Source organism: Cherax quadricarinatus, chromosome 26, assembly GCF_038502225.1.
Source record: "Cherax quadricarinatus isolate ZL_2023a chromosome 26, ASM3850222v1, whole genome shotgun sequence".
In the NCBI taxonomy this organism is placed as follows: Eukaryota; Metazoa; Arthropoda; class Malacostraca; order Decapoda; family Parastacidae; genus Cherax; species Cherax quadricarinatus.
The window spans coordinates 37,214,584-37,238,113 of record NC_091317.1 but is presented as its reverse complement, the minus strand read 5'-3'; positions in this window follow the sequence as shown (position 1 = coordinate 37,238,113).

The following is a 23,530-nucleotide window of genomic DNA, read 5'->3' as shown; positions in this document are numbered from 1 at the left end:
AAATTAACATTAAGATCGACAACACTCTAATTGCCAGGCATAATGAGGGCAAATTCCTAGGCCTATACCTCGACAACAACCTGAACTTCAGCACCCATATCCAACACATAACCAAAAAAGTATCCAAAACGGTTGGGATCCTCTCCAAGATACGATATACGATACTACGTGCCGCAAACTGCCCTTCTCACACTGTACCATTCACTTATATATCCATACCTCACCTATGCTATCTGTGCTTGGGGTTCAACTGCAGCAACACACCTAAAGCCAATAATAACCCAACAAAAAGCCGCAGTAAGAATAATCACTAAATCCCATCCCTGGCAACACATCCCCCCACTCTTCATAGATCTAAACTTACTCCCTGTTCAGTACATCCACACTACTGTGCAATCTACATCTACAGGACCTTAAATTCCAATATTAACCTTGACCCAACACGCTTTCTTGATAGTTGTGACAGAACCCACAGGCACAACACCAGACACAAACATCTCTATGACATTCCCCGTGTCCGACTAAACCTTTACAAAAATTCAATGTATGTCAAAGGCCCTAAAATCTGGAACACCCTACCTGAAAATTCTAAAACCGCAGACACATTCATCACCTTCAAAACTACCATCAGAAAACATCTTATCTCCCTGATACACCCTGTCAACTAATTACACGAATACCACCTGGTGGTTAACACTTACACTCACTCACCCATTTGACCATAAACAGAAATATCAATCTCAATCTCAAAATAATGAATCTTAACTAGTCATAAGTTGGCCTGTGATACTCCAATACTGAAACTATGTACTGTGCCAAAACAAAAGCATTCACATTGTTAAACTCACAAACTAGTATTTAGTCACTTAGCCATAATACCAACTAACCTCATAATTTTGTAATATTTTAAACTTAAGATTTAATTTAAGTCTGCCCGAAATGCCTAGCCATGCTAGGTGTTCTAGTGGTACACTCTGTAATTATTATTTTACTACAAGTAAACCACACAATAACCAAATTCTGTAAACTCAGCATTGTAATCCTTATAGAGAATAAATTTTGAATTTGAATTTGAATTTGAAACTGCGGCCAGCCGGGATTAACCTTAACCACTTTACCAGCGATCCTACAAAGTTCATTCACCCAGCAGAGCTAGGTGTTATTAAAAGAATTGTGCGTGTCTTAGTACACACCTCATGTTACGACGTGCCAGTCACCTGCCGTCTCATGTTAGGAAGTACCATTCGCCTCCCTCATGTTAGGAAGTACCAATCACCTACCGCCTCATGTTATGAAGCACCAATCACCTGCCGCTAGAGTGATCTTAGGTTGATGAAGGTAGCCAATAGGCAGCGAGTGTGTGGCTCAGCTCTCCCATAAAAGAAGTGACGGGATCCAGCTTGACTCATTCTTCTGCTTCTCGCTCAGTTGGCGGTGATCGATTCTCAGCTCTGCGCCACTGTGAGAAGCTTCTACACAATCACAAACATATACAAGTTTGTCCTTCAAGCTTCAGCAGCAAGGTAAAACTTCTCCTCGTTACACTACAGTGCTCCATAACAATTTTAAAATAGGAATATCCTCAGAAAAAAAATCAGTAATAGGTTTAATGATTTTGTTTAACGTTGGTGCAATTTTTTTTTTTTGCCAACACTTACACCACTGATGGTAAATTATCATGCTCTTTAACTTAACGAAGAGTTTGCAGATATTAAATTATTTCAAATAACTCAGTATGGAAAACAAGCTTTTACTGGGACTGCATTTCGTTCAGGATTGAGTTTTATCAAGTCATGATTTAATGTCTTTGAAGAGCGAGACACTGGTCTCTATATAATGTCTGTATAGCCATACCTGTCGGTATAACGCAGGTATATCCTAACTTTGTTATATGTACAAGTATCAGCAGCTATGTTTACAGTTAATTGTTGTTATAGTTCATTATATTTAATTTATAACAGGTTGAATATTTTAGTGTTCTCGTCACTTGTTTATCATGTTCGTTAAGGCGAACTTATGTTCACAGTACTGATAACATAGCCAAGTTACGTAGTAAGGAAGAGACTGTGAGCTTCCTTTATGTACTGTAAGTCTCATAACATCAGTCCACTGTTCCAATATTAATGATGAGGATATACACTAAAGGTAGAGTTGTAAACAATAGTAGCAGAACCTCTAATGCTTTTGATTCTTATCGAACGGTCAATTCTTGGGAAAATTTGCAGAGCAATCAATTCTTACGAACCTTTGTGAGTTAAGATATTAGACACACTGTTCCTATGGTAATTCATAACAAAGCTGAAAATAATAAACACTTAGCTTGTGATGCTTAAGACAACCTCCAGCTGTGTTATCATTACTAATTTACAACTCTACGGAAACCACAGTAAAACTTTTGCTTTATTAATTTACTATTGGAAATATTTTAAGATCGTCCACTGCAGGGGTTTCAAACCTGTTTGTGCCTTTGTGACACTTGGCATTCTGACAAATTACCTTGTACCCTAAATAATTATGGACCACTAATTGATAAAATTATATTGATTTTATATAATTTTGTTATGAAATCTGTATGTGTAGAGATTATGTAAGGATTTTGTACTATTGATAACATCGATAACATGAACTCAGAAAATTTATAAAATAACATGAACTGTCCCACACATATCTGATGACTGAGTAAATATACACAAAACTTGTCAAAATATACTAAAAATTAAATACTAATAAGATGGTTGATCCTGGTTTTGGGCAACAAGTTCACTAATACAAGAGGAAATTTTAGCAACTGCACAACGAATATCATGTTCAGCTGCTTTGAGATTTGATCTGTGTCTTGATTCAGTCTCCAACAGCACTGAGAATATTGACTCACAAAGCCATTGTTGCTGGCAGTAACAGCAGTGGTCGAGTAGCAGGTTCAGCAACCCTTTTGTATGTGTTCAGCATCTCAAACCAAAAAAAAACACAGAATCCTCTCAGAATATATCATCTTCCTGGTGTTCCACCAGCTCCTCTTGTATACTTTTCCCAGCCTGCAACTCCTGGGCATATGCGGTGAAAGGATTCCTAAGATACACTAATTTATCTTCGCTAAGGTTTGGGATATATCCTAACCTGGGGTACATGTACCCCAGGATGGGAACCTCTGGGGGTACATGTACCCCCAGGCTGGGAACCTCTGGGGTACAAGTACCCCAGGATGGGAACTCCTGGTGGTACATGTACCCCCAGGCTGGGAACCTCTGGGGGTACATGTACCCCAGGATGGGAACCCCTGGTGGTATATGTACCCCCAGGATGGGAACCCCTGATGGTACATGTACCCCCAGGTTGGGAACCTCTGGGGGTACATGTACCCCCAGGCTGCAAACCTCTGGGGGTACATGTGCCCCCAGGTTGGGAAACTCTGGGGGTACATGTACCCCAGGATGGGAACTCCTGGTGGTACATGTACCCCCAGGCTGGGAACCTCTGGGGGTACATGTACCCCAGGATGGGAACTCCTGGTGGTACATGTACCCCCAGGCTGGGAACCTCTGGGGGTACATGTACCCCAGGATGGGAACTCCTGGTGGCACATGTACCCCCAGGCTGGGAACCTCTGGGGGTACATGTTCCCCAGGATGGGAACCCCTGGTGGTATATGTACCCCCAGGATGGGAACCCCTGATGGTACATGTACCCCCAGGTTGGGAACCTCTGGGGGTACATGTACCCCCAGGCTGGGAACCTATGGGGGTACATGTGCTCCCAGGTTGGGAACCTCTCGTCTGCTGAATATTAGGTAAAGACACTGATACGTTCTTAACTTTCAGTTACCTAATAACTAATTAATGATTAGGTAATGAATGGGTAATTAAAAATATTAGGAAATAGCTTCCTGGTTTACGAAACTCGTTGTCTCGCCTCATTAACCCCTGAAAAGGTCCTTTAACAAATAATCGGGAGATAACATAGAGTTGATGAAAAATTATGCATAATTTCTCCGTTTCTGTTCTTGAGAAATGCAACTTTTTCCTTGAGAACACCTGTTGAGTTGTTCTTCAAGAACATACTGGATGTAGTCGTGAAGAAGCAATAACTCTTCTTGATATCATTCATCTGAAAAACTGAGTCTTTCTTTAATAACTTCCAATAACATTCACTCTGTATTCCACTGATAATTCCAGAGAAGTTATAGTTTCAGCTGAAATATTTGCGGAGATACTGTGAAGTTATGGATTATCAACCGACATCTGTGACTGTCCTGGGCGCCGCTTACTCACAATACCATGACACAAGACTTTTAGACTTTATTAGGTGCTAGATAATTGCTGTACCTGCGGGAGATACTCTTATCTCTCGCATAAATGGAGAAAACGTATCAAAAAAAGTCTCAAAAGAGGCTAAAAGATTACTGCATAAAATTATAATTCAAATATAACTTTCTTAGCGCTTCTACTTTAAAACAAGTTATTATTTCAATCTCATATTTGCAGAATATTATAATGAGGACCCGACGGAAGTTTCAAGCAACGAGTGTGAGTGAACGAGCCAGTTTTGTGCTTATGAGAGCTTCTGGTATGTCCCTCAGTGCCATTGCTCAAGCGACTGGTGTCAGTGTGTCAACTGTCTTTAAATGGACACAACGCTGGATGCACGAAAGTAATGTCAACTCAAAATCTTGGAAGCACAAGCGTCTTGAAGCACAAGAAGTAGCTGGTCATGCTGGCACTACACGACTTTCAGCTACTAGGACTGATAACAAGCACTCTTACCCATACAGTTACAAGCACCATCATAGTCTCCAAAACACCCAAGATAACAAAAACAGAATCCAGCCTCTTCCGAATGTATATAAAATCTGGAAATGGCATACGAGATTCAATCAGCGTTTAAAATTTGCTGGGATAAATTATTACAATCGATCACTCCAAATGTTGAAAACAGAAAATCTTCCTCGAGTTCTGGAACACATGCGCTGGAGGATACACTGTGCAGCCTTACTCCTCCAGAAAAAATCGAAAAACAACAAAGATCATGGCAATAGATCTTAAAACAGAGAAAGAAACTATAAGTAACCATTGTCGAGTTTCTGACTTCTAGTAAGAATAATTTTCACCCAGAATATATATCCTGCCTAATTAATGCGTATTACGTTCTTATAAAATCAATCGATTACGGACACAAATGGTGAACTGCCGACATTAATAATAAGATACTATTTCAGTTACGTATAACCTTCACTGACTGTATTTTGCCTTCGCAGTGGACTTTATCAAGTCACAAACAGATGAATCTAGTAATGGAAGGTGAAGATATAAGCAACAGTTAGTAGCTGTGTAGTGAAGAGCAGGTGAGGTGCATGTTAGGTGTAACTGACGCACAAACATCTTACAAGTTTTCTAACAAGAAACTCAGCTATACTGTAGAAGCGACTGTCATTGCTGAAGTTGTTGTAAACACTGACGAGTGCAGACCCAAGGCGTCTTCTCTGGATGTCTTTCTCTTTAGTAATTAGTAGTATGCCATTTTAATTTATTATAATTATGAAAATTAAGGTGCATTAAGCATATGTTAAGGTTATTCATTCTGCTAGTATATTTGTGTTTTTAAATGTATTTGTGTAGGTCTCGGGATGACTAAATTACGTAGGTTTTAACAGAGTTGTGACAGGGTTTATATCATTTCAGTAGCTGATGTCTTTCCGTAACAAATAACAAATATTTTTTTCCATAACACACTGTATATAATTGATATTGGAATAATTGACATATTTTACATATTTATCGGAAGCTCCGGCTAGACGAAGTATTTCGAGCAGTTTTAAAATTAATTTATTACCTCTGGACACTGCTATGGTTTACATAATAATTTGATGTAAAATTTGTATTAGTGAATATTGATTTTTTTTATAATATATATACTCATAAACACCACATGATTATGGATGTTAATGTGATCTGGATAAACAGGTTTTTAAAATAAGTTTTAACATAATTTATCCATAACTTAGGTGTGATTAAGGACGTGTTTTTAACTATATTTTTGAAACACGTGCCGTATAAAAAACTTTTTGCGTCTTCCTGTAGGAAGTTCCAAATTTTAGTGCCTATTATCTGTATGTAGTTCCAAGATAGGTTACCTGGAGAGAGTTCCGGGGGTCAACGGCCCCGCGGCCCGGTCTGTGACCAGGCCTCCTGGTGGATCAGAGCCTGATAAACCAGGTTGTTATGTCGAACTTTGGATATATCAGAGATAATTACTTCTTGTATGGTGTCTGTGTGATGCTGGATGACCCTAGGGGGTAAAACACTGGTTTAGAGGTAAATACGAATATATTGAAGTAAATGACCCTAGAGCTACATACTCGTAATCTTAAACAAACGCTAAACAGGCTAGTGAGTGCACAAGAGCAGCTTTCTTATATAAGAATGCTGATATTTTCTCTTTATTACCTGCCTTGTATTTTAGTACATTTAAAACTGATCATACCTCTGTAAAAATAGATTCATTTCGGTCGCTACGCGTTCCATAATTGTTAGTCCCAGGTTTCTGTACGTCAATGAACGCAAAAAGATTAGTGCAGAGTGCGGCATATGTTTCCAATGCAGTTATGTTTTAGCAATGAAGATTTTAAGCTAATCAAACTTGTATTCACAAGCTGTCACGTGGATACTAATATTCCATATTATTTCAATAAAAAAAATCTAATTAATACACAGTGCTAATTTAGTTTAAACTTTCCACTATGAAACACTAACTTTGTGGCCAAACTGAAGAGGAATTCTCTTGTTATCTCTGAAAAATATTTAAAAATTCACCAGCACATTAAGTTTAAAACCTCACAGGATTTGTATTACCAAATTATCAGAGTAAATTGAAGACAACTTGAGGAAACACTCAGTGATCATAGAACAAAAATCAATGTTTTAATTTTTCCCAGTTTCTTCCTTGAAAAACAAAAACAAAATTAGACCAAAATAAGGAAGATTTACCAGTGTTTAAGGTTGAATTAATTAGGTATACATTCAAGTTATATTAAATAACATTCTATAGTTTTCACCTAAGATAACTCAATAACCAAATTCTGTGATTCATTTCTGATTGGAAGACATTCCCCAGTTATTTCACGAAAGCCAATTTGATTAATAAAATTAATCAACACTAAAAGTTTCAAGCCGTCCAGAAGAGTCATTCTCCCATCATTGCACAGAATCCTGTAAAATGCTAACCTTCACAGTCTTGACTTGTATGACCAGAGCTGCGGTAAGATGGGGAAGGAAGCAGGATGGGTAAGATGGGGAAGGAAGAAGGATGGGTAAGATGGGGAAGGAAGAAGGATGGGTAAGATGGAGAAGGAAGAAGGATGGGGAAGGAAGAAGGATGGGGAAGGAAGAAGGATGGGGAAGGAAGAAGGATGGGTAAGATGGGGAAGGAAGAAGTATGGGTAAGATGGGGAAGGAAGAAGGATGGGGAAGGAATAGGATGGGTAAAGATGGAAATATGGGAAAAGGGTAGGTGGGGGAAGTGGAGGTGGGGGGGGGAGTGGAGGGGAGGAAGTGGAGGGGAGGAAGTGGAGTGGGGGAGTGGAGGGGGGGAAGTGGCCTAACCACTTTGGCACATTTTAGTACATGTGTGTGTGTAGTGTTATTGATGAAATCATTTTCATTGAATGGGGTATAATACTTACCCATCAGTTTCACACAGTTATAACAAATGTATAACTGCATGACGCTGATTTGGCACAGGATATACTTTTTGCAATTTTTTTTTTTTTTGAGCTTGCAGGGCGCAGGCTGGAAATGAAGACAGCGAGGCGTTTGACGTAGGTCGATTGCTACTCGGAGATACTGGCCGCCTCAGCTGCTGCAGAGATGGTGTCTTATCGTAGTAGGTTTGCAGATGTTGCATGGTTAGATGTAAGAGTTAATAAGCTAAAAGGAAAGTTTCCATAAACTGGGGTTGTTTTTGTCCTTATTGGACATAAAAGGGGTTCCGGTGATACCCATTCATTTACATCTTCTGGGAGGTCACTCAGGATGATTGGAAATTATTCTTGTGGATGAATCGTCGCACTCTCTGTTGGAGAGTCATTCTTTGGGTTCTGTGAGGAGATGTGTTGATGATGTAGTCGGTGGTATTTGCAAGTTGGGGAGGGTTTTCTCTGTCTGGTATATAGAGCTCTTGCAGGGCGTATAGTTGTCTCTTCTTTAGTTTATGAAGCATTACATTTATTGTATCTATCTCCTGGTGCCTGTGATGAAGCTGTGATTTCTGTGATGAAGCGGTGTTCTCTGTGATGAAGCGGTGTTCTCTGTGATGAAGCGGTGTTCTCTGTGATGAAGCTGTGTTCTCTGTGATGAAGCGGTGTTCTCTGTGATGAAGCGGTGTTCTCTGTGATGAAGCGGTGTTCTCTGTGATGAAGCGGTGTTCTCTGTGATGAAGCGGTGTTCTCTGTGATGAAGCGGTGTTCTCTGTGATGAAGCGGTGTTTTCTGTGATGAAGCGGTGTTCTCTGTGATGAAGCGGTGTTCTCTGTGATGAAGCGGTGTTCTCTGTGATGAAGCGGTGTTCTCTGTGATGAAGCGGTGTTTTCTGTGATGAAGCGGTGTTCTCTGTGATGAAGCGGTGTTCTCTGTGATGAAGCGGTGTTCTCTGTCCTTCACAGCCTATTGCCAAAAAAATTTTCATCCGTTTCATAAGATGAATCAGCCATTACAGATTGATGTTGTTCACAATTGTTTATTGTAATGAAGGGAAATCACTCAAGAAACATTGGTCATGTAGCGCTTGTGGTGTGGGAGGCGTGCAAATTCCACCCAAGGAAGGGGAAGATAAGACCAGTTCCTTGGATCAAAATTATTTAATATTATAGCCAAAACCAAGCGTTAAACCCACTAGGGTCATACAGCGCTGCCTTGGATCAAGAGCCCCTTACCAGCATTTCGAGATCAAAAGTGGCAATACGGCACCTACACACTCCATTAGAAGACAGGGGAAACCCTGTCTTCTAATTTGTTATTGTTTCCACCATAATCTACCTTGTCCATAATTACTATCGCATTTGCTTTGTCTCTTTCGTAAGGTGAAGTCCAGGATCTTTCCTTAATTCATGGTACAACTTAACAAATCTTTGTTGTAGAAGTCTGTGCTTTGCTCAGACTTCTACAACACAAGGAATTTTGCAGCCTCTGACCTCTTAGGCTGTACTCCATCTGCGGCCTTTTTGACCTTTCCAAAGTTTCATAACTTTGTACTTGCTGGGGATAAATTTCAGGAGCCATATGTCGGACTAGGCTTCCAGCCTGTCCAGATCCCCTTGTAGGCTTACCTGATCCTCGTCCGCTTGTATTCTCCTCATTAACTTCACATCGTCTGTTAACAGGAGCAATGCTGGAGCTATCCCTCCCGTCATGGCATTCAAATATACAAGAAACAGCACCGGACCTAGGATTGACCCTTGTGTAATCCCACTCGACACTTGTACCCACTCTGATACCTCGTCTCGTACTGACACACGTTGTTGCCTTCCTGTCAGGTATTCCTGATCCGTTGCAGTACTTTCTCTCCTCTTCCTGAATACTCTCCTCAAGCTTTTCGACCAGTTTCTTGTGTGGTACTGTGTCGAAAACCTTCTTTAGTCCAAGAATATGCAGTCAACCCATTCCTCTCTCTCCTGTCTTACTTCTGTTACCTTGTCATAGAACTCCAATAGGTTTGTGACATAGGATTTTTCTTCCCGAGCTGTTTGTCATGAGTCCATTTCTTTCTAGGCGCTCCACCACTCTTCTCTTGATAATCTCCATAACTTTTCATTCTATAAATGTTAGCGACACTGGTCTGTAATTAGTGCAACCTATCTGTCACCTTTCTTACAAATCGGGACTATATTTGCTGTCTTCCACACCTCGCACAGTTGCTCTATTTCGATAGATTTATTGAAGATTGTTGTTAATGGCACGCAGTATGCAACTGCTTCCTCTCTCAGGGGCTCACCGCCTTCGAGGTATCTAGTTCCCCTAGAAATTTCTTCACCTCCTCCTCCTCCTCTCCTCGGTTGTGTGCAGGGTGTCCAGTACTTGCTGGTGCACCCTACCACCTGGATTTGCTGGAAGCCTCTCTGTTTTCACTTTGAATACCTCCATGAATCTCGAACGGACCTCTTCCCACACTTCCTGATCATTCCTTGTGAGCTCCCCTCCTTCCTTCCTCGGCATGATGGACCTTCTTTTACTCCTGATGTAGCTGTATAACAACTTTGTCTCAGATTTGGCTCTTGATGCTATGTCATTCTTTTATTGACAATGGGTTTCTCTCAATATCCATGCATATTCATTTCTGGCTCTACAGTTCATCTCCCTGTTTTTCTGGGTCCTTTGCCTTCTATATATTTTTCATACTCTTGCACAGTTGGCTTTGGCTTCTCCACAACTCTTGGTAAACCATGGGCTTACTCTGGTCTTCCCATTGTTTCTGTTGCCACTGCCCACTGCACCTCATATAGGAATTGCCTCATACTTGTGTAGTCCCCTTTTTGCTGCTTCACTCCTCTCCAATGTTAACTCTACTTTGTATTCGAAACTCAAGACCACGATATCAATAGCGCCTAGGGGCCTTTCGTGTGTGATATCCCCTGTCTCTGAACTGTTCAAGGTGAATATGAGGTCCAACCATGCTGGTTCATCATCTCCTCTCTCTCTCTCTCTCTCTCTCTCTCTCTCTCTCTCTCTCTGGTTGTGCCCCTAACATTTTGTTACATGAAGATTTACAGTAACACATCCAGCATCTTGGCTTTCCACGTCTTTGGTCCCACATGTGGCTCCAGATTTTTCCAGTCAGTCTCCTTATGGCTGAAATATCCCTTGAGTAACTTTGCCCTGATCATGTGGGCCCTTCTGGCAACCTCGGCTAGTGTGTCCACCATCACTTAGATGCTCTCATCGTATTCCTGTCTTGGTCTCCTGTTGTTTGGTGGTGGGTTGTACATCACTGCTATCATCAATTTTGAGTCCCCAGAATGAAGTGTTTCTACTATGTAGTCATCTGCTACTCCTCTGACTAGTACTCACATCTCCTCAAAACTCCACTGGTTTTTGATGAGCAGTGCAACTTCTCCTTCCCCTCTGTTCCCCATCTTTCCTAAGGATCTGATATCCACATGGGAAGATTGCGTCTGTTATCACTTCTTTGAGCTTCGTCCGTGATTCCTATGATGTTCGGGGATGCCTCAGTAATTCTTTTATGCCACTACTCACTCTTATTTGTAATTCCATCTGCGTTGGTGTACCATACCTTCAACTTCTTTTCTAGAACTGCATTCCGGGGGTGGGATGGGTTATTGTTGGCTGTGGGTGTGGTAGGCAGGTCTTGATGTTTTGGTAGTTTGCTGATGAGGCAGTATTAGTGCTCTGAGGGTGGGGACTGTGGCTGTGGAGTGTGGCTTGCTCTGGTTATCGTGTTTGGTTGGTGTGGGGTGGTAGGGGTTCAGTAGATGTTGTGGGCGGTTGTGTTTGCTGGTCCCTTCGAGGCTGTGCTCCCTTGTCTCTTGGTACCTGCCACCTTCCCTTCCTGCCCCTGCCACCTTACTCTTTCTCTCAGTTATTCCCTTTTTTTGTGTGTTCTGTGGTGGTTGAGATGAACTCATTGGTACTTTTGGGAACCCTTTAACAAAGGTTTCCACTGAAGGATTTTGTTTCATATTGTTTCTGTTGCAAATGTCAGTACGAGTACCACCCAAGTCTCTAAAAAAATTGTCAGTTGAATAGTGTCCTCTCTTGTTACTGCAATAATGATGTCAATCTCTTTAATCTCTTCCTGTCTTCTTTAGTCATAGGTCTTTCCTTCTGCCTCATGGATTCCCATGAATAAAGATTCTCCTCTCACTGTCCTCATCCCATTTTGTTTCCCTCCATATCCCTGGGTCCGATTTAAGTTTCTCATTGGTTGTCTCCCTTTCCATCTCCCAGATGTCCCTGAGGCTTGGTATTGTTTCTTCAAGGGACTTCTTTGCACCTTTCCCTCCTTCAACCCCCGCACTGTTCACTGTTGTTCCTTCACCCAGCTCCTTGCTCCTGTCGGTCCTTGCCTCTATATTCATCTTAAGCACTTCTATTTCCTCTGCAGAGCAAGAGTTTGTGACTCCCACTTCTTACTCTCTGTAGATATCTTCTTGACCACTGTGTTGCAAAACTCGCTTAAGCTTTGTTCCCACTTCCGTTCCATTGTGCTCATGACTTTTTCTGCCAATGCTTCTTGTTCAGCCCAGCCATCCCGAGTACCCCTGTTTCTTCGTCCTGACATATGTGTATGTGTGTGGGATGTTAGTGTGTATTTGGGTGGGGTGGGCATTAGCATTTGTGTGTGTGTGCTCACCTATTTGTGGTTGCAAGGGTTGGCACTCAGCTCCTGTGTGTGTGTGTGTGTGTGTGTTTGTGTACTCACCTATTTGAACTCACCTTTTTGTGGTTGCAGGGGTCGAGACAGCTACTGGCCCCGCCTCTTCACTGATCGCTACTAAGTCCTCTCTTTCCCTGCTCCCTGAGCTTTATCATACCTCTACATCACTTGGAAGATTGTACCATTTCCTGACAACTCTATGATTAAAGAAATACTTCCTAACATTTCTTTGACTCAACTGAGTCTTAAAGTTCCAATTGTGACCCCTCGTTTCTGTGTCCCATCTGTGGAACATCCTGTCTCTCTCCACATTATCTATTCCTCTCAGTATTTTGTATGTCGTTATCATGTCTCCCCTAACCCTCCTGACCTCCAGTGTTGTCAGGCCGATATCCCTTAACCTTTCTTCGTATGACATTCTCCTTAGCTTTGGAACTTGCTTTGTTGCAAACCTTTGCATTGTCTCTAATTTCTTGACGTGCTTGACCAGGTGTGGGTTCCAAACTGGTGCTGCATACTCCAGTATGGGCCTGACGTGCACAATGTACAGAGTCTTGAACGATTCCTTACTTAGGTATCGGAACGCTATTCCCAGGTTTGCCAGGCGCCCATTTGCCGCAGCAGTTATCTGGTTGACGTGCGCTTCAGGGGATGTGCTCGGAATTATACTCACCCCAAGGTCCTATTCCTTGAGTGAGGTTTGCAGTCTTTGGCCACCTAGCCTATACTCGGTATGCGGTTTTCTTTCCCCTCTTCCGATCTTCATGACTTTACATTTAGCGGGGTAAAATTCGAGTAGCCAGTTGCTGGACCAAGCGTCCAGCCTGTCCAGGTCTCTTTGTAGTCCTGCCTGATCCTCATCTGATTTAATTCTCATTGACTTCACATCATCTGCAAACAGGGATGCTTCCGAGTCTAACCCTTCCATCATGTCATTCACGTATACTAAAAATACCATTGGTCCTAGGACTGACCCCTGTGGAACCCCGCTCGTCACTGGCGCCCACTCTGATACCTCGTCACGTGACTCGATGTTGCCTTCTTGTCAAGTATTCTCTGATCCATTGCAGTGCCCTTCCCGTTATACGAGCCTGATCCTCTAGCTTTTGCACTAATTTCTTGTGAGGAACTCTGTGTGTGATAATGTATGTGTGTGTGCCCCCGCAACTTCACTGGTGGTAGTGTTAGTGAGTGCGTGTGTGTGTGTGGATGTATTCACCTAGTTGTACTCACCTAGTTGTGGTTGCAGGGATCGATTCGCAGCTTTTGGCCCCTCCTCTTTACTGGTCGCTACTAGATCACTCATCCTGCTCCATTAGCTTTATCAAACCTCTTCTTAAAGCTATGTATGGATCCTGCCTCCACTACATCATTTCCCAGAGTATTCCACTTCCTGACAACTCTGTGACTGAAGAAATACTACCTAACATCCCTGTGATTCATCTGAGTCTTCAACTTCCAACTGTGACCCCTTGTTGTTGTGTCCCATCTCTGGAACATCCTGTCTCTGTCCACCTTGTGGATTCCTCTCAGTATTTTTTTATGTCGTTGTCATATCCCCCCTATCTCTCCTGTCCTCCAGTGTCGTCAGGTCGATTTCCCTTAACCTCTCCTCGTAGGACATACCCCTTAGCTCCGAGACTTGTCTTGTTGCAAACATTTGCACTTTCTCTAGTTTCTGTAAGTGCTTAGCTAGTGTGTGTATTTACTCACCTACTTGTATTCGTCTATTTGTGGTTGCAGGGGTCGATTCATAGCTCCTGTGTGTGAATGTGTGTGTGTGTGTGTGTGTGTGTGTGTGTCGATTCCTCTGTTTTTTGTATGTTGCTATCATATCCCCCCTATCTCTCATGTTCTCCAGTGTCGTTAAGCTCCCTGTACCCTGTACTATAGGGTACAGGGACTAATGGAAATAAGTCACTCTGTACGACTTTTTTGGGTTATCCTAGATTCTGTACACATATGCTGCTATATATGATAATCTATGTAACTATTTATGTATACCAAAATAAACTTTCTTACCCGAGCGCATGTGGCATCGTAAATAAGTTTATTCAGGTATACACAAATACAGTTACATAGATTATCATATATAGCAGCATATGTGTAGAGAACCTGGGATAATCCAGAAAAGTCAAAGTGACTTATTTCCACTGGGGTCTTTTGTTACCTAATTAATAATATTACATTAATATAAAAATCAAATGTGGCAGATAAGAAATTATATAAAAAATGACTCATGCAACAAATTATATACAATATTGAATAAAGGATGATAAAGATAGAATAAGTAGACCACAAGAATTATGTCAATATAAAAAAATGAAGAATACTAAATTATAATAAATATCACTCTGAAAATTAATTATCAGTCTGCTGGAATACAATGAAAAATAGAAGACAATGAATATATATCAGAAATCAATAATCATGTCCAAGGAATGCATTTATTGCCCTAATAACAGATGTTGGTAGGAACTTGCCCCTCCTTGGTGGGACAACCAGACAGACATTGCAAACAGCAGTAGGTTGTGCCAAGATCCGTTGTTTGCAGGAGCATCATTGACTTTCTTCAAGAGGTCAGTGAATTTGCTAGCCGATTGAGGGCGAGCTGCTTTGTGGATGTGTGTCAGCGTCCTGCTGGATGTTAATATGACTACAGATTTTAGTTCCTGTGTAGAGGTGAAGTCACGATAGCTGTCAGCTCTTTCTGGTGGGAGGGGCTGTTGGTTGTTCCCACTTGGAGCTCTCTGGGAACTTAGACATCCATTGTGTGCACGGATGTTGAGATTTGAGGGACTGAGTGCACGCTCCCTGTGGCACACCTGACAGTTTCCTCTTGGTCGAATTCCACCTCACTGGCTCTGTAGTGGAAGTCCCTGGGATCCTGGCACATCTTGTGACATTGCTGACATCGTGGGAGTGGGAGGGGGCTAGCGTGGTGGCCTGGTGGGGCTTGAGGGGCTGGGAGGGGAAAAGTGCCCTCTACAGTTGGGGTGTCACTGTACACTACACACAGGGCAAGCCCGGGGAGAGGAATGAGGGGCAGCCACTGTATACTACACACGGATTGCACATTGTTGTTCACGTTGTCTTGCTTACAAGTCGGAGGATCTCACTTTCAAAGGCCACAACAACATTGTATCAATCGCATCTGCTAGAAAGAAAAATGACAGGATGGATAATGAGAACCTTCAGAGCTAGGAATGCCAAGCCCATGATGGCACTCTTCAGGTCGTTTGCTCTATCTAGGCTGGAATATTACTACACATTAACAGCACCTTTCAAGGCAGGTGAAATTGGTGACCTAGAAAATGTACAGAGAATCTTCACAGCACACATTACTGCGATAAAACACCTCATGTACTGGGAACACTTGAAGTTCCTGAACCTGGACTCCCTAGAACGCAGGCGGGAGAGATACATGATTATATATATACACTTGGAAAATCCTAGAGGGATTAGTACTAAACGTGCACACGAAAATCACTCCCTACGAAAGCAAAAGACTCGGCAGACGATGTAACATCCCAGCAATGAAAAGCAGGGGTGTCACTAGCACGATAAGAAATAACACAATAAGTGTCAGAGGCCCAAGACTGTTCAACCGCCTCCTAGCATACATAAGAGGGATTACCAATAGACCCCTGGCTGTCTTCAAGAAGGCGCTGGACAGGCACCTAGAGTCAGTACCTGACCAGCCGGGCTGTGGTTCGTACGTCGGGTTGCGTGCGGCCAACAGTGACAGCCTAGTTAATCAGGCCCTGATCCACCATGAAGTCTGGTCACAGACCGGGGTGCGGGGGCGTTGACCCGCGAAACCCTCTCCAGGTATACTCCAGGTATGTGACTGCTTAAAACCAGTGTGTTTCTCATTTTCACCTACACACCCTGCCTCTTCCCCCTCCCCCGTGGCGTGGGGGAGGAGGCACTGATTGGTCCCGACCTCGTTACTCTCAACACCACATGCTTCCCATATGCTTCCATATTCCTATAATTATTCCATGCATCAACACGTATGTATTTTTAAGTTAACTGAAAGAATGGAGCCTGCGCTGGAGGTAAATGTGTTTATGCAGGCCTTTCGAGGTTTATATATACGTGGCTGGTACCCACCCACAGTGGGCCTGTGGCAGTCTTCCCCACTACCACCACTCAACAACCTTCACAAAATGCGCAACACTTCCACTATTTAAGTTGAAACGATACACTGGAATGTCTTCTCGCTGCACTGGAATCTTCCCACAGTCTTCACACTGAGTCTTGTTCAGTCTTGACCTGGTCAGCCTCTTTGATCAGGAGATATCCTTAAAAATCCTACAACTAGCCCGCCACACGCCCTGCCACACCAGCCAACCTCGCGGGGAAGGTAGGCAGATGGATATTCGGGTTCCTAACACACAAAATACAAAAAGTAGTAGTAAACAGAGCAAGATCTAGCATCAGCCAGGCTAAAAGGTCAGTGCCTCAAGGCACTGTCCTGTCCACACACACACACAAACTACAAAAGGGGGGACTACACAGGTATGAGGAACTTCCTGCTGGAGGTCCATTGGTAAAGAGAATTCGTAGAAAAGTCTGAAAACGAAATGACAGACTACGTAACAACAAAATGCAAGGAGGCAGAGGAAAGGTTTGTTCCCAAGGACAACAGAAATAATGAGAAGACCAGAACGAGCCCTTGGTTTACCCAAAGGTGTAGGGAGGTAAAAACTAAGTGAGCTAGAGAATGGAAAAAGTACAGAGGACAAAGAACCCAGGAAAATAAAGAACAAGAAACGAGTATATACAGATAAGGAAGGAGGCCCAGTGACAGTACGGAAACGACATACCATTAAAAGTCAAGTCTGACCCAAAGCTTTTGTATAGCCACATCAGAAGGAAGACAACAGTCAAAAACCAGGTAATGAGACTGAGAAAAGAAGGTGGAGAGCTCACAAGAAATGACCAAGAAGCATGTGAGGGGCTCAACATGAGATTTAAGGAAGTATTTACAGTGGAGACAGTAAGGACTCTGGGAAGTCAGAATAGCGGGGTACACCAACAAAGGATATACCAACAAGTGTTGGATGAAATACACACAACCGAGGAGGAGGTGAAGAAGCTGCTAAGTGATATTGATACCTCAAAGGCGGTGGGACCGGACAACATCTCTCCCCGGGTCCTTAGAGAGGGAGCAGAGATGCTGTGTGTGCCACTAACAATAATTTTCAAAACATCTATTGAAACTGGGCAACTACCTGAGGTATGGAAGACTGCAAATGTAGTCCCCATTTTTAAGAAAGGAGACAGACACAAAGCACTGTGTCGAAGGCCTTCTTGAAGTCCAAGAAAATGCAATCTACCCACCCCTCTCTCTCTCTTATCATAATTCTGTGGCCTTGTCATAAAACACCAGTGTCACTGATGTGTATACTATGCAAAGTCATGGAGAATATTATCATCAGGAGAGTCGTGAAGCACCTAGAACGAAACAAACTTGTAAACGACGACCAGCACGGATTAATTGAAGGCAAATTCTGCATCACAAACCTACTGGTGTTTTATGACAAGGTCACAGAAATAAGATAAGAGAGAGAGGGGTGGGTAGATTGCATTTTCTTGGACTGCAAGAAGGCCTTCGACACACAGTTCATCACAAGAGATTATTGCAAAAGCTAGAAGATCAGGCACATATAACAGGAAGGACACTGCAATAGATCAGAGAATACCTGACAGGGAGGCAACAGCGAGTCACGTGACGAGGTATCAGAGTGGGCGCCTGTGACGTGCAGGATTCCACAGGGGTCATTCCTAGGACCAGTGCTATTTTTGGTATATGTGAATGACATAACGGAAGGGATAGGCTCAGAAGTGTCCCTGTTTGCTGATTATGTTAAGTTAATGAGGAGAATTAAATCGAATGAGGATCAGGCAGGACTACAAAGAGACCTGGACAGGCTGGAAGCTTGGTCCAGCAACTGACTCCTCGAATTTAACCCCGCTAAATGCAAAGTCATGAAGATCGAGGAAGGGCAAAGAAGACCGTAGACAGAGTATAGTCTAGGTGGCCAAGGACTGCAAACCTCACTCAGGGAAAAGGATCTTGGGGTGAGTATAATTCCGAGAACATCTAAAGTTCTCATCAACCAGATAACTGCTGCAAAATATGGGCTCCTGCAAACCTGAGAATAGCGTTCCGATATCTCAGTAAGGAATCGTTCAAGACTGTACACTGTGTACGTCAGGCCCATACTAGAGTATGCAACACCAGTGTGGAACCCACACTTATTCAAGCAAGTCAAGAAATTAGAGAAGGTGCAAAGGTTTGCAACAAGGCTAGTTCCAGTGCTAAGGGAAATGTCCAATGAAGAAAGATTAAGGGAAATCGACCTGATGACACTGGAGGACAGGAGAGTTAGAGGAGACATGATAACGACATACAAAATACTGCGAGGAATTGACAAGGCGGACAGAGACAAGATGTTCAAGAGATGGAACACAGAAACAAGAGGTCACCATTGGAATCTGAAAATTCATATGAGTCAGAGGGATGTTATTAAGTATTTCTTTAGTCATAGAGTTGTCAGGAAGTGGAATAGTCTGGCAAGTGACGTAGTGGAGGCAGGAACCATACATAATTTTAAGACGAGGTATAATAAAGCTCATGGAGCACAGAGAGAGAGGGCCTAGTAACGATCAGTGAAGAGAAGGGGCCAGGAGATATCTCTCGACCCCTGCAACCACAAATAGGTGAGTACACACACACACACACACACACACACATACACACAGGACAGGGCGAGACGTATGAACAAGTTTCCATGTATCCGGTGCCCTTGTTCACCTAGCAGTAAGTAGGTACCCGGGTTTGAGTCGACTGTTGTGGATCACTTCCTGAGAAACAGTCAAATGTTGCAACATCTGAGAGACTAATCGCTCCAATGAAGTAAACTTTTAAGTCTGTATCAGTGTGAAATAGAATAGGTGAGTACACACTTATTAAACACAATGATTCTAAGTTCTTTAATATATTCAATAATTATGTTTTCGTTGCAGTGTTTCAGTAAAGAGGATGACGAGTATATGGTGGATGGTGTCTCCATTGTCTGCTGTTGTGTGTTGGGGAGATGTGCAGATACCAGCACCTGTTGGTAGGTCATATAATGTACTTGTATATGTAAGTTGTGTAGATACCAGCACCTGTTGGTAGGTCATACAATGTACTTGTATATGTAAGTTGTGTAGATACCAGCACCTGTTGGTAGGTAATACAATGTACTTGTATATGTAAGTTGTGTAGATACCAGCACCTGTTGGTAGGTCATACAATGTACTTGTATATGTAAGTTGTGTAGATACCAGCACCTGTTGGTAGGTAATACAATGTACTTGTATATGTAAGTTGTGTAGATACCAACACCTGTTGGTAGGTCATACAATGTACTTGTATATGTAAGTTGTGTAGATACCAACACCTGTTGGTAGGTCATATAATGTACTTGTATATGTAAGTTGTGTAGATACCAGCACCTGTTGGTAGGTCATATAATGTACTTGTATATGTAAGTTGTGTAGATACCAGCACCTGTTGGTAGGTAATACAATGTACTTGTATATGTAAGTTGTGAAGATACCAGCACCTGTTGGTAGGTAATACAATGTACTTGTATATGTAAGTTCTGTAGATACCAGCACCTGTTCGTAGGTCATATAATGTACTTGTATATGTAAGTTGTGTAGATACCAGCACCTGTTGGTAGGTCATACAATGTACTTGTATATGTAAGTTGTGCAGATACCAGCACCTGTTGGTAGGTCATACAATGTACTTGTATATGTAAGTTCAATGTGAATATATATGTATATATATAAATATATATATATATATATATATATATATATATATATATATATATATATATATATATATATATATATATATATATATATATATATATATGTATATGTATATATATATATATATATATATATATATATATATATATATATATATATATATATATATATATATATATATATATATACCTCTAGAACTGGAATGGGGATCCTCATCCTCAGAGAAGACAATAAACGTACCTCAGGGAAAACTCAAGGTTCTCCCCGGAGCTGTTTGAATATTTTCTTCTCCTATCACTCCCTATATTTTTAAGATTCATGTGAACTTTATTAATAGACAGAATTCATTGATAGAAAACACAAACATGAATATATTGGTACAATATATCAAAGGTTATGAACCTCCTCCAGCTCCCTCGAAGCCGGACGCGAGCCCAGTATGCAGCATGCATTTCCCCTCTGGATGGTCACGCTGAGGCGCTGGAACATAAAAGTGGCTGCCCTTGGGTCCCTGGTGGTGTCGATGAGTCTGGAACCCAGTTCTTTAAGGAAACGTGTGGCATGTTTTTCCCATGATCCCAAGGTCTCTGATCCCACTGGGACAAATTGATATTGTTGGCTTATGTCCCTGTACTTGCTGATCTTCTTCTCCTCCTTGTGGTCAGCAGCTCCTCCCTGTCGCCCCACACTGTGATGGATATAGGTGTTAGCCAGTGTGGACACACAGGTATAGTCCCATACTAAGAGCTTGCCATTCTTCCAAGGGTAGATGGTGATCCCGTCGGGGCGGTTTGCTGGGTTGTGGGCATTGTTGGCTGCTAGTGATCGGGGCTCCCTCTCAGCCTGGCATGGAGCTGTAGCAAGGGTTCTCTTTATGATGTCGTTGACCCCATTGTGTCTTGCATGCCAGCCCTTAGTTTTGGAACAGTTAAGACCATGTAGACCATAATGGTCGGTTTGCGCATCGCCGCAAATACACGTATATTCCGTGTGAATTTTGGCAGCAAGGCGCAGAGCCACTGCAATACAAGGGGTCTTAGGGTCGAGGCGTGTTGCCATTGCCAATATGGGAACTGGTTGAAGGAGGTCCCCAGAGTAATGTGCACTCACAGCGTGGAGATGGGCAGTCTCCCTGTCTAATGTTACAGCCCTAAGCATGTTGGCAAGGACCTTTTCAGCGATAGAGCCATCCCAACTTGACTGTAGGCCAGAGCTGCACTAAGTTTTGGTGCTGGAGCAGCAAGAGTCTCTCCTTTTCAGTGATGACACTGGGGTAGCTTGGGTCCTGTATTCATGCTGAGTCACTGAGGTTGTCCGGAAGAATTTGTTTTATTAACTCATTTGATGCTATGGAAGAGGATAAGGAAGCACCTTTCTAATATTTTCTCTTATGTTTAAAAATATATTTTTTTTTTCATTTATGTTAATGTACGTGTTTACCTCTTGAGGTCACACGACTTTGTAACACTGACATATATATTCAGTAGAATCACAAGAAACACGATATTTCAATATGCAATATACCTATAGTGAGGAAATAGTTCATGCGCTTTTGTTATCTCACTTTCTCAAAGAATATTAAAAGTAATGAAGCAATAAGCGTCTCTAGCAGAGAAACACCTAGTACAGCGGCACTTGTCCAGTAGGTGGGGCGTTGCCTCACTCTAAGCATGAGCCAATGTGCGTGTGGCAGTACATCTCCCTGTTATGATACTTGTCAGACACAGCAACACCACGGAATCTTGGTATAGAGGTGCAGCGCTGTGTAACCCTTGTGGTTGAGCGCTTAGCTTTGATTATAGTAATAACTGAAACAGAGGACGCATCCACAGCTTACTGCCTCCTGCCTGACTCATGAACATGATGTACTTCCACTGAGGATCCAGTGACAATGCATTCATCTGCTGGAACTCTTCTGACTTCGGGATATAAGCCAATTTCTTCCTGCCTGTACATCAGAGTCATCGAGACTACGGTAATGGACACCTACTGCTAGGCTGAGGGACTGATTACCACAATTTCTACGTCTTCAGTCTTCAGCTTTTGTCCTGTATTGTATTGTATGATTAGCAAAGCGACTACATAGTAAAGATACCCACTTGCTGCACGTGTCTTAATTTTTCATCTTGTCGGTATTATTTAGGGCTTTGTTATGATTATAATAACAATTCTCGGTATTATATTACATTGATGTTATGAGCACATCTTTTTAGCCTCTTTTATGAAAGTTTACTAGTAACATGACACGTAAATGTAAACTTGTCTACACAACTTATAATCCTCACAAACTTTATGTATTATGTATGCAAGTTTAAATTGTTTATAACCAGTGAGATCATAAAAGTCTCTCTCATGGATGAACAAATCATTAGACTTGTCCAGTTTTAATGCTGTTTATACAGCTGTAATCTCACTTTTTTCCAGTGTTTACAATAAAACCTTCGAGACACAGCTATCAGCATTTTAGAGGGATTCTTAATCAAATTGTTTATTGATATAACAACATAAGAATGGAGGACTACTACAGCAAGAGTTTTAAATAAACTGAGTTTAAATTTCATAAAGAACTATGGAATTTCAAGGAAATATACATATGGCAGTACCAGTATAGTCTTGGTTGAGTATAGTTAGTTATCCTTTTCTGGTCTGTTATATGTGTTTTAGCAATTTTCAAAGATCAGAAACCCTCATAAAACTATTAAGTATTAATAATGGATAGAAGTCATTTTTTGACATGTTATATTGCACAACGTAATTTTAATAATTGTTTAATTGTTGTTATAAGTAGCTTCTTAACTATTGGCTTATTATTGTTTATAAATTAGTTATATTAACAGCAAGTTAATGCTCCAAATTGAGTTGGTGTCCCACCGGCCTAGAGCTGGAGGAAGTCGAACTTAAACCAGTATGTGTATAGATTTTTTCTTGCATGCCCACCAAATTTACGACGACGTTCATTTTTGTAATGCTTATTCGTCCTTCCGTGAACTCCGCAGTCGGTCCCACATACCCAGTAATTTAACAAAGAAGAATTCTTTGAGTGACTGATGTACCTGACACATGAAGAAGAGTATATCTATGATGAATTAAATTGTGGGAACATTGTGTGGAAAATCTCGCTTGATTTCCAAGACTGTTAAAACCTTCCCCCAGTTGGAGAGCAGACGTGGATCCCCACCATGTCTATGGGGGTGCCACATTTCTTTACTCTTAATTTGTAAGACTTAATCTGCAATGAAGCCCACATGCTATTGCATTATATCGTACTAATTATACGTATTTAAACTAAGAGTTAGAAATATTAACTTAGC